We start from the raw sequence: 11,673 nt of genomic DNA on the forward strand, positions 1-11,673 counted from the left end.
TTTTTTGAAACACATACGTGTTTTATCAGGTGTCTTGGCACATTTATCTCCATTTTGAAATCTTTTAGCTCTAAAAGTATGCAGCTATTCGTCTATCTTATACTTGACAATAAAAACATTCCTTACCCAGGCAGTGGTGGCACACGCCTTTAATCCCAGCACTTGGGAGGCAGAGGCAGGTGGATTTCTGCATTCGAGGCCAGCCTGGTCTACACAGTGAGTTCCAGGACAGCCAGGGCTACACAGAGAAACCCTGTCTCGGAAAACCAAAAAAAAAAAGAAGGAAAAAAAAATCTTTACCAAATATATTGCTCTACAAGATAGGAAAAGAACAGGTAGATCTTAAAATTATCTCCATTTTTATCCTTTCAGGGTACAGAGTAGCAGGGCAATCTGGGGCTCGCTTACTTCAGTGGAGGAGCTCAGAGGCCTGTGTGGGATTCTAAAGCCATGAGCAGTGAGTGCTTTGGTTGGGGGTGAGGTCCTGAGACATGGGTTAAATTTAACTTACATCATTAACCAGACAAATTTTAGGCTAAGATTTTAGGTGTAAACAATCTGACAAGGTGATTGGCAGCCTCTCATTATAGAGGCATAGTGATTAATTAACACAGAGCTTAATTAATTTTGTAAGGCAAGGAACAGTATTTCTTTGCCGTGAAAATCAATATTTAAATAGTTGAAGTCCCTGCTCATCATTAATTCCACTCAGATATTTAACCTACTTTTTTTTTTTCAGTTTTTTTGAAACAGGATTTCTCTGTGTAGCCCTGGCTGCTCTAGAACTTTCTTAGTAGACCAGGCTGGCCAAGACCTCAGAGAACTACCTGCCTCTGTCTCTTGAGTCCTGGGACTAAAGACTTGGTGCCCAGTTTAACTTGCTTTTAATTCTCAGTTATTGGCAAGGTTATCTGCTTCCTACTATCAACGTAATTGAAATTTTATAGTATTGTAATCCATTATATTGGAATGTCAGATGTTAAGTGAATACATTCACTTATTCCTGCTTTGATTTTTCAAAAGCATATTTATGTTATTGCACATAAAGATAAACATATCCTTAACACTGGCAATGTATCTAAAATCTGCAAAGATACCCAGTTCCCTGCTCTTGGTAGAGAACCCATCACCAGTACCAGGAACCCATCAGCAGCATCCAGGGTACCTTCCTCACTGTCAGCCTGCAGGAGTAGAGTCAACCTTAAGGGTGAAGGGAAATGAACTCTTTTGGCACTTGACATAGTAAATTCTACTCTGCAAGAACAACCAAACAACAACAACAGAACTCCGAGAATCTAGAGTCTTCTTCAGCTTGCCAAAACTTTACCGTGAGGATCCAAAGGACATTCAGAGTTGGAAATTAGTCTAGGCTGGGGAAAAAAAGAAGCTGTGCTTGCCTGGGTGCTAAAGATTAAGAGTGGACAATATGGCAGCGAGGTGTAGCATGGAAGCTTTGATCTCCATGCAGCAAATGAAGATAACTCACTCTTCAGACAAAGGGCTGTGAGGAAGGCCCAGACCATGGTGCAGAGACCCAGGAGATGCGGGTCTCATGACAGCTTGCACTCTAGGACCAAAATCAACGAAGAAAAACGAGCATCTCCATTTTACTCTTAAATTTTCTGCTAACCAACACATCTTAATCATCTTAATAGACCATAGAAAATAATCTGATAATAGAAAATAAAATAATAGAATTAATTATTATAATTTATTGTAACCCTCCTGGCTTGAGGGTTGCCTTTCATAACCACACCTCTCTGCCCACCTCCTGCTATTTGCTACGCCTCACTCCTGGTTCCAGTTACATCGGAAGTCCCGCCTCTACAGAGACCAAAGAAGCTGCTGATTGGGCTAGCATGCTGACGAACTTGGGGGAGGGGTTTTGCCTCACCTATTCTATCTGTTGGCTTGTAACAAGGAGATCATTAAATTCAAGATGGCTGGGTGACCATACCTCCTTAATGCTGTCTAATTTTTATAGAGCCTTCTACATGGGTAAGGTATAATTATGGCTATCCTACCTCCTCCCAACTCCATATTCCAGGTAACCCATTCTTTAACGTTGCCGCTGGACGGCAACAATTTATAATTAATAAAATAATAGAAAATAAAATCTGATGCCCCCACAAAGGACCAGATCTGTCCCGGAGAAAGAAGTCACTTCAGAAACTGGTTGCATATCTTCCTTCACTTACAACACACAACCCTTTAACTTACCCTCTGACAAAACTGTATTTTATTGAAGCTTTCAAGATGTTTTACCTTTTAGTAATTTAACGGTCACTTGGTTTTTCTTATCTTGGGTCTTTACAGCTGTAGAGCAGAAGGCAGGATAGGTAGGAGTGAGTCTAAAGCCAGAGAAAGTCAGAGATGCTCAGGACAGGGAGGAAGGGCAAGTAGGAGTGAGTCTAAAGCCAGAGAGAGTCAGAGATGCTCAGGACAGGGAGGAAGGAGGATAAGTAGGAGTGAGTCTAAAGGCAGAGAGAGTCAGAGATGCTCAGGATGGGAGGAAGGAGGGTGTGGAGGGAGCGTTTCAGGGTCAGCCATGGACACGAGAGCCCTCACGTCTGCTTCTGTTACCAGAGCCAGATGAAATACTACACTAGGCTTCTGATATCGTGTCATCTGCTCACAAAGGGGACGGTAATTTGCTAGAAAAGATAAGTATAACTTTCAGGAACCACCCACTCTTCAGAGCAGTATCAAGCTCAATTTCTTTCCCAATTACAAGCCGATTTACCTGTTTGAGCTAGCTTATGTAGTTTCCTTTTTTAGTTTTAATGACTTATTTCAGAGAGCATCATCAGAAAGAACTCTTAAATAGGAACCTACAATTCACACTAATTGATTGGCTTATTGAGCTTCTGATCGAATCTTTGTGCATTCATTACAGCATGAAATTGAAAAAGAAAAATGAATTTCAAAGCTTCTAAAGCTTAGTTTGAGGCTATCTTTTTTTTTATCTCTTTGCCATTTATGCCACAATTTTTTCTGCCTACACTCAACCCCTAGTTTATTTCACACCTTTCATATTTCATATACCAAGTAATTCATAAATATACAAGTTTAAATCCTAGAGTCATACTCAACTCCTAAAAGCTATCGCTCTCCAATTGGCTATTTATTTGACCATTTAGACATAATTTTTTTTTCAAATTCACTTTTCCCTACATAATTCATTTTTTTCTGTTATTTCAGTCTTAGAAATTCATTAATTGCTGGGTATATGTCATATGCCATATTATGGCTTAGAAAACATCCGTGAGCACAAAAACACGAAGCAAGAACAGGTGCTGGGGCACTGCTTTAGAGGGCACTTTCTTAAAATTAGAGCAGGGAATAATGGCGATTGATCCCAGGGTTGTCCTAGAGGTCTGGGTGTGTTCTCATGGAACAACCTAGTATTTTCTCATAGACTGTACACAAGTTAATAACTAGGGGACTGGAAAGCGGGCTAAGCAGTTAAGAGCACTTCCTGCTCTTGCAGAAGACCCTGGTTCTGTTCCCAGCCCCAAAATGGCTTATAACCTTCTGCAGTGGCAATCCCCAGGACATTCAGTGGTAGCAATATTATATCCCTGCAACATGTTTCTGCTACCCACCCCAGTGCTTGATGTTCCCGAACGAAACCCATATGCACAGCCTTTATATTTTGATAGGCCTTAAACAGCACAACAACTGAGCCACTTCCTAACCTCCATGGGTCAATCCACTTCCCACCGATAATCCTGAGTTATTATTGACTAAACCCTACATTCTACCTTGGCTGAGAGTTCAACATCTTCATCTGAAGTCTGCTAGTGGAAGACTGACTTCCAAGCAGCTAGAGTGAGGGTCTTATAGCCCACACCTGCAGTGATACACCTACTCCAACAAAGCCACACCTTCTAATAGTGCCACACCTCCTAATAGTGCCACTCCCCGGGCCGAGCATAGACAAACCATCATGGTGAGAAAGAAGGAGGAGCTGTGAGATTGCTCAAACTCTTTTCAGGAGTTTGTGCTCCTCACTGGCACACACACACACACACACACACACACACACACACACAGACACACACACACATACACACACACATACACACACACACACACACACAGAGGCAAGGGACAGAGGAAATAGGATCAGGGATCAGGATTTCTTTATTCTTACTAAACACTTTAATTTTAATTGAAATATAACCAACAGTCAGGATTTGCAAAAACCCTAAGTACTCTGGGATGTGTTTTCAGTGACAGCGGCATCGGGAAACAGACTTCGTCATGAAGACAGCTTTGTGCCCCATTCTAGGTATTAGGTACCCTCAGATAGCCAGAACGTTGACTTACGATTCTACAAGTTTGTTTTTCTAGTCTTTGAACTTCACATAGCTAAAGTCAGTTCTAGTGTACACGTCAGGGTAGGTTCTCTTCTTGTACACACTTGTGAGGAGACTCATCCATGCTCTCATATGCAGAAGAACGCATTTGTCCTCCTTCCTGTGCAGGATTTCATTGTGCACAGTACCACTCCGCAACAACACACTAATGTCTTCCTTGTGTAATTTAATGGACAGAATTTATCCATCCTGCCCGCAGGAGTGTGTGATTTTGGTATCTCGCTTTAAAAGTTTCCTGAAGCAAAAGGCTGGCATTCCCCTAGGATAACTCTCAACGGCTTCATTGCTTCGCCTTTTACATCTAGATCTGAGGTCTGCCTGGAATCACTCACATGTACGCTCTGAGGATTAGGTTCAAGTTTGTGCTCCTTAATCACCGGGTACTGGTGCTGGTATTGAACACACCATTTCCAATCGTCATGGATCCTCTTCTGCCTTGTGACGTAAACGGCTGGACATGCTTTGAGCCACATATAAAGTACGCACTACTGTCCATCTTTTTGAGTCACACACAATTATAATTACTAAAGCTTTTCATAACGTTTCAGTGTCTGTGGTGTCTTTCAACTTGGTCCACTTTTATTCAGGTTAGTCTCGACTCTGTTGAGATAGTCACATTTCTACATGCATTTTATAAACAACTCAACATCTTATATTTGAAAATGTAGTGTTAATTGCAATCTCCTTGAAGGTGGAGACAACAATATGAAGGACAACTGGTAACTTGGTGGTATACCTTCTGTGTTACAAATCAGCACTTTCATCTATGAACATAGAACATTTCTCCATTTTCTTTATATCTTCTTCAGTTTGCCACAGTCTATGTTTATAGTTGCCTATCTATAGGGTTGTTGTTGTTGTTATTTGATGCATAAGTATTTAATGCTTACTAATGCTATTGTAGAAATTTTTAAAAAATACTTTATAGCTTACTGAAATTATATAGAAATTTAATCTTTTGTGTCATCTAGGTATACAGCAATACAGGCAAATTCACTTTTTAATTCTACAGTTTGTCTGTATATTAAAGTGAACATTCCATACATGTGATTGATTTTGCAGTTTCTAAGTATGGAAACAGAATTTACTCTTTTTTATCTTTACACATTTTTTCCTTTCTTATTTCACTGCAAAGAACTCTCATTACGCCGGGGGGTGGTGGTGGCGCACGCCTTTAATCCCAGCCCTTGGGAGGCAGAGGCAGGTGGATTTCTGAGTTCGAGGCCAGCCTGGTCTACAAAGTGAGTTCCAGGACAGCCAGGGCTACTCAGAGAAACCCTGTCTCGAAAAACCAAAAACCAAAAAAAAAAAAAAAAAAAAAAAAAAAAAAAAAAAAAAAAAAAAAAAAAAGAACTCTCATTACTCTATAACTTAACAGATATGGTGAAATCATTTTTTTTATAGGCTTTAACTTTTTTATTTTAACTGTGTGTATGTGTATGTGCCAGGACATAGGTGTGTACCTTACCCCTCTCAGTTTAATTTTCCTGTTTTAGACTGCACACCTGTGTCAAAACATAGCTATCTATTCTATTTCCCCTTCCTAAGAAGATGCGTCCCTCCCCTCCCCTGAGGTTCCTCACTCTGTACCCAATCTATGAAGTTATATAAGTTGAAGCCTTTTTATCAAAGACTTAGCACCCAACATCTGTTGTGTGTATTTTTAAAAAGCTCTTACCACCTTTGCCTGGGAGCTGCTGCCCTACCAGCCCCTCTCTTTTGTTCCACCCAGCTTAGCCAGCTCCAACCAGCCTCTCTTTCTACCTGTCTCCACTCTGAAGGGGTACAGGGGAGGGACACAGGGTGTCTTGCCACAAGCTCCCACCTGAATCCGAGGACAAAAGACACTCAGACAGCTCTGTTACTCTACACCTTGCCCACTAGGCACAATTGCTGGGCACGAATATCTCCTGCCTGGAAATGAATGCTCTTACCAATTCATTATCTCTGTCTTTCCTTCTACCCCAAACTTAGTGGCTTGTTCCAATTAGCCCCTGCCAAACATCTTTGGCCCACTGCCAGTAGCAGAGACTGCAGGCCCTTCCTCTCCCTAGACCTTACATGATTGCAGCATCCTCCTGCCTCCAAAGCATGATAGAAAAGCCCCCTCTCTCCTCCTCTGCATCTCCTTGGGACCTGGAAGTCCCATCTGTACCTTCTGCCAGCCATTGGCTCCAGGCCTTCTTTATTGACAAATCAAGAACTAATTAGGGAACTAGACCTTAATATCAGAACCTTCCAGCAGGTCCCCAGGCAGAAAGTGCCTCCAGTTATTGGTGGCTGACACAACAGGATATTGTGAGGGAGGAAGGCTAGGCCCTGTGAGGATCTGAAGAATTTCCAGGGAACAGAGACAGACAGGGAGGACAGGCCCCTACAGGTCAAGAGTAAACAATCATTTCAATGAATACTTTCCTCACAATTTTGAAATGATCAAGTATTTTCTTTAGTATCTTCGCACAATTATATTGTTGATGTTTAGTAATTGTGTCAATCTCGCTGCACTGGAGTGAATCTAACTTGATTGGGAAGTAGTTCTCTTTCTCTATCGACCTAATTTCACAATAGTAAGTTGGAGAGATTTACATGTATGAATATGAAAGCCCCTGGCCTTTCTTACAGTATTCTGGATGATTCCTCATAGCCTGATCAGGAGTGCCAGGCCAGTTCCTAGCAACAGGACATAGCTGATCAAATGCTGTTCTTAGTCACTGTTTTTGTTTTGTTTTTTTAACCAACTGTGAACTGCTAGACCACAGGGCACGAACTCAGACAGAGCTCTCTTTGTTGTCTCTGACCAGGAGTTTGTTCAGAGATGTAGGTGGTAGAGGGTCACTATGCCTGCCTCCTTCTGTTACAAGACTCTTCAAAGTCATAAACACACTCCAGGTGATGGCCAAGAACAAAGTGGCCATTCATTCTTTTAGTCCATCCAGAAGCAGAGGTCTGCATTGACAGTTGTGGCAGTCTGAATAAGCATGGCCCCCTTCGTCTCAAATATTTAGACACCTAGTAGAGTTAGTAGGTGTGGCTTGATGGAGGAACTGAGCCAGTGAGAGTGGGCTTTGAGATTTCGAAAGCCTATGGTGCCCCCAGTGTGTCTTTGCCCGCTGCCTGTGGATCAGGATGAAGAGCTCTCAGTACACTGCCTGCCAGCTGCCCACTCTCCCCATCAAGATCATAGTGGACTGAGATTCTGAAACTGTAAGTGAACCTCCAATTAAATGCCTTCATTCCCTCGGTTGTGGTGTCTCTTCAGAGCAAACAGAACACTAACCAAGATAGCATCACAGGGTGTCAAACATGTCCCAAACTTCAACTTCTGTCCCCTAGAGACGGACAGCTTTCTCCATTAGCTGGTGTACAACCTTCTGCCTGATGTCTAGAATTTGTGTAGGCACAACAAAAAAGATTTGTTAAGGCATGAACTACTGATGAGGGTATGGTTTAAATTTTGACTAGCTTCAAGCAGAAGCCACACATTCCCAAGAAATGGTGACAGAGGGACCCAGCGTTCACGGAGAACAAGCAGGAATAAGACACAGACCCTTTAAAAGGCAGAGTTGCCTTCAGTAAGATGGTATAGTTTCTGGAAGCCAGGCTGGAATATCTCTGCAGAGAACATGGTTGGAGCAAAACAGCCCTGGGACAGTCCTTCACTTCCAAACCACGTCAAAGGCCTACAAGCCCAAGCTACTATCAGATAAAGACCTTCTCCTTTACCTTCTGTTGGTTGACATCTTTGGTGAAGAGCAGTTATTTGAACTACTTGAACTAGGTTTTGCTCTTTCAAGTACAAATACACATTTGTGATAACAGGCCTTGTTTGGCAGTTTTCACTTTGTTCTATTGTCTGCAATGATGATGATGATGATGATGATGATGATGATGATGATGATGATAGCTATTATTTGTCTGTGGATCACAAAATATAATAATAACTATTATTATTGTTATTATCATTATTATCTTTTATGATCTACAAACAAAATTTAGTCAGGACCAGGCAAAGCACTTTTTTGGCATAGGTCATAGCTATCTCTTCTTTGGAGGTAAAGCCATCACAGAATCCTCCTTGGGTAAAGGAGGAGAGGACGTGAGTGTGGGGTGTGCCACAGACTCCTGCCCGGCCCAAGGACGAGCTCCTTGGCCTTTCTCCTTGTTTGCCTTGTGCTGCAGTCATGAGTCATAGTGCTTTCTATTGAAGTTTCTGTTCTAAGGGCCTGTCCCATTATAGTCCCTGTTGACGTTTTCTCCAATAGAAGTCACTGCTCCATAGTTACTAAGACAGACAGAGAGAGAGAGAGAGAGAGAGAGAGAGAGAGAGAGAGAGAGAGAGAGAGGAGAAAGAAACATATACACCCATTTCAATGGCAGTCAATTTGTGATGTGAACTGCAGTTCTCAAAAACAAAAGCTACATCTACTTAAGCATATTACCTAGCTGACTTACTAGGACATCAGTAGTTGTGGTAAATTGGAACATTATGGGCCCAGGCACAAGCTATCCTCTGTTATCTTAGCTCCACTTCTGAACATGACCTAATGTCCTTGTGACTACTATGTAAACTCCCTTGGAATGCACAAATAGATCCCTAGCTTTCCCACACTCTACAGATAAGAGTGTCATCCGATAATGCCTCGTTTCTCTGCTTTGCTGTTACCCAGTTACCCTGATGTTCCCAGGAAAGTATTTTTAAAGGGTCATCATTGATGACTTGTCTTTTTCATAACACTACATTGAGACGTACTATTGGGGTAACTTGACTCTGCCTTTCCAGGAGATATTTGGTTTCAGAATAAACTCTCTGTGGTGGTTTGAATAGGAATGCCCCCAGAGACTCACACAGTTGAATGCTTAGCTCATAGGGAGTGACAGCCCTGCTGGAGTAGGTGTGGCCTTGTTGGATTGTTGGAGGAAGTGTGTCTACGTGGGGGCAAACGTTGAGGTCTCAGAAGCTCTGAGCACCGGTTCAGTGGTTCACAATCACCTTAAGACCTCCTGTCTGCCAATTCAGGCGAAGAACGCTTGGCTCCCTCTCTCCAGCACCACGCCTGCCTATGCCCCCATGCTTCCTGCAACGATAAGGGACTAAACCTTTGAAACTATAAACAAATTAAACGTCTTTTTTTTTCTAAGAGTTGTTGTCTTGGTGTCTCTTCACAGTGATTGAACTCTAACTAAGGCTCTTTGAAGTGAGGGCCAGGTTTTTTGTTTTGGTGGTGGTGATGGTGGTGTGTGTGCTTGGGGGTGGGGGAAGGGAGGGATTTGAGATTTACAGTAGCACAGTACCTTTAAAATGGAAACATGGGCAAAAAGCTCGCTAGCTCTCAAGAGCAAAAATCAGGTTTCATTCGAACCTCTCTCTTGGGATCAGAACTGAGAACAGAAGCAATCCAGCAGTCAAAGCAGAGTGAGAGCAATCGGGAAAATCTGGGCTGAATTTACAGAAGCTGAAGCCATGGAGAGGAGATGACTCGGCGCAAAGGTATGAGGACCAGAGTCCTAAGTCCCAGAACCCACAGAAAAGCCAGGATAGTGTGGTGGCCACCTGTAATCCCAGCATTCACTCAGACAGGATCCCAGGACAAGCCAAGAAGCAGATCTATGCTCTTTGGGCTCAGCTGAAAGACTGCCTCAATGAACAAGTAGAAAGAGTTAGAGGAAGGCACACAATGTCAACTTTGTGTCTTTTAATGAGCATACCCATGCATGTATGTGCATTCACAAACACATACTTGCCCACACATGCTAATATGGGTACACACAAGCCAAAACAAAAGCAAAAGAAAGCTGAGCTTCAGGATCTGCTAGACTTCATCTGTTAAAGAATACAAGAACTGCTGAAGTGCTAGCAGACAGTCTTTGGATAAAGTATTTAAAGTTGATGTTTCAGCTGTCAGTTCAAAAACACAGCTCTCCTCTCAAAGGGAATAATAGATGCTTTCATTCTACAGCCAAATGTGAGTGACCGTTGTAAAATGAATTATTTTTAATATAAATGTAAACAGTAGATTGATCCGGCAGCTGAATTTCTTTATGTTTGCTATTCTTCAGTAACCTCACAGAGAAACCAAGATTTATTTTAAAACGTCACCTCAATATCTGAGCAGTTTAATCTATTAATCCTCCATACTAATCTGGTCACGTCACAGGAATGATCTCAAATACACTTGCTTTTGATTATTGGTCTGGATCTTTGGGCTGCAGGTGTGTTTCCATGATCTCTCTCTAGACCCTCCTGGCTCCTACTCCCTAAATTCTCATGGCAGATCTGAATCTCTCTCTCTCTTCTCTCTCTCTCTCTCTCTCTCTCTGTGTGTGTGTGTGTGTCTCCCTCCCTCTCTCCTTCTGGATGGCAGAAGTTCATCCTATTCTCTCTTCTGCCAAGCCATTGGGTGATCAGCATTTATTGACAAGGCAGAGAATAAGTGGTAAGAATGGTGCAGATAAACTTGAGACACAAGATTCTTGACTAAGCCACGTCCAGATTGAAACAGGATACGAGGGCAGAGAAATCAGCAGTTGAGTAACACAAGGATAAACTTCATGCAACGCACAAAAACATTATGCCCACAGACAATAGCTCAGAAACAAATCTAGGTTGCTCTAAATTCTATATTTCAGTGTGGTAATGGTTTTTATCAAGTTTTCATAGCAATCAAACAAGTTTTAAAATACATTGATGGGGCTGGAGAGATAGTTCAGCAGTTAAGAGCACATTCTGCTCTTTTAGAGGCCCGCAGTTGGGCTCCAGCATATTCCTCCCAGAAGGCTCACAACCTATAACTCCTGCTCCAGAGGATCTAAAGTTTCCTCTGACCTCTGAGGGCACTGTACTCAATGTGTCCACACACATACACTATGTCTGTGTAGACACAGTTAGTTTTCCTTAAAAAACAAAATATTTAAAAATGCATCTGTAAGAACATCAGATAGGCAGGCTACAGCACACAGGGAAGTCTCTGCTACACGCCTCTGGTGTTATCTGAGGACATTCGTAACCCATGGCTTGGTGATGGCTACAGCATTGTTGGCATATTTTACAAAGGTTTACCTACTAGTACAAGGATAAATGTTGGGTCACAGAGATAGGCAAGGTATGATTATCACTAAGAGGCATAAAGATAGGTCCAGATAATTTGACTCTGGAATTTGACAGTCCTTCTCTCCAAAAACCCAGGTATTTATCTGTCAATCAGCCTGGTTGAAACTTTAACACAGGGAAAGCTCACCCAGCAGAGAGAAGTGACATTTGGTACATTTGGTTTTCTAGCTATGGCCAAGATGA

The 11,673-nt window shown here is 42.2% G+C and overlaps 1 long non-coding RNA gene across 1 annotated transcript; it reads left to right on the forward strand.

Annotated features, from left to right (window-relative positions):
* Positions 1–1,941: 1,941 nt before the first annotated feature.
* LOC116087710 lies at positions 1,942–4,922 on the forward strand. The gene is made up of 2 exons (XR_004117575.1): positions 1,942–1,998; positions 4,688–4,922. It is a non-coding gene; the product is annotated as an uncharacterized LOC116087710 (long non-coding RNA).
* Positions 4,923–11,673: the final 6,751 nt, after the last annotated feature.

This window comes from Mastomys coucha, unplaced genomic scaffold (assembly GCF_008632895.1).
Source record: "Mastomys coucha isolate ucsf_1 unplaced genomic scaffold, UCSF_Mcou_1 pScaffold13, whole genome shotgun sequence".
In the NCBI taxonomy this organism is placed as follows: domain Eukaryota; kingdom Metazoa; phylum Chordata; class Mammalia; order Rodentia; family Muridae; genus Mastomys; species Mastomys coucha.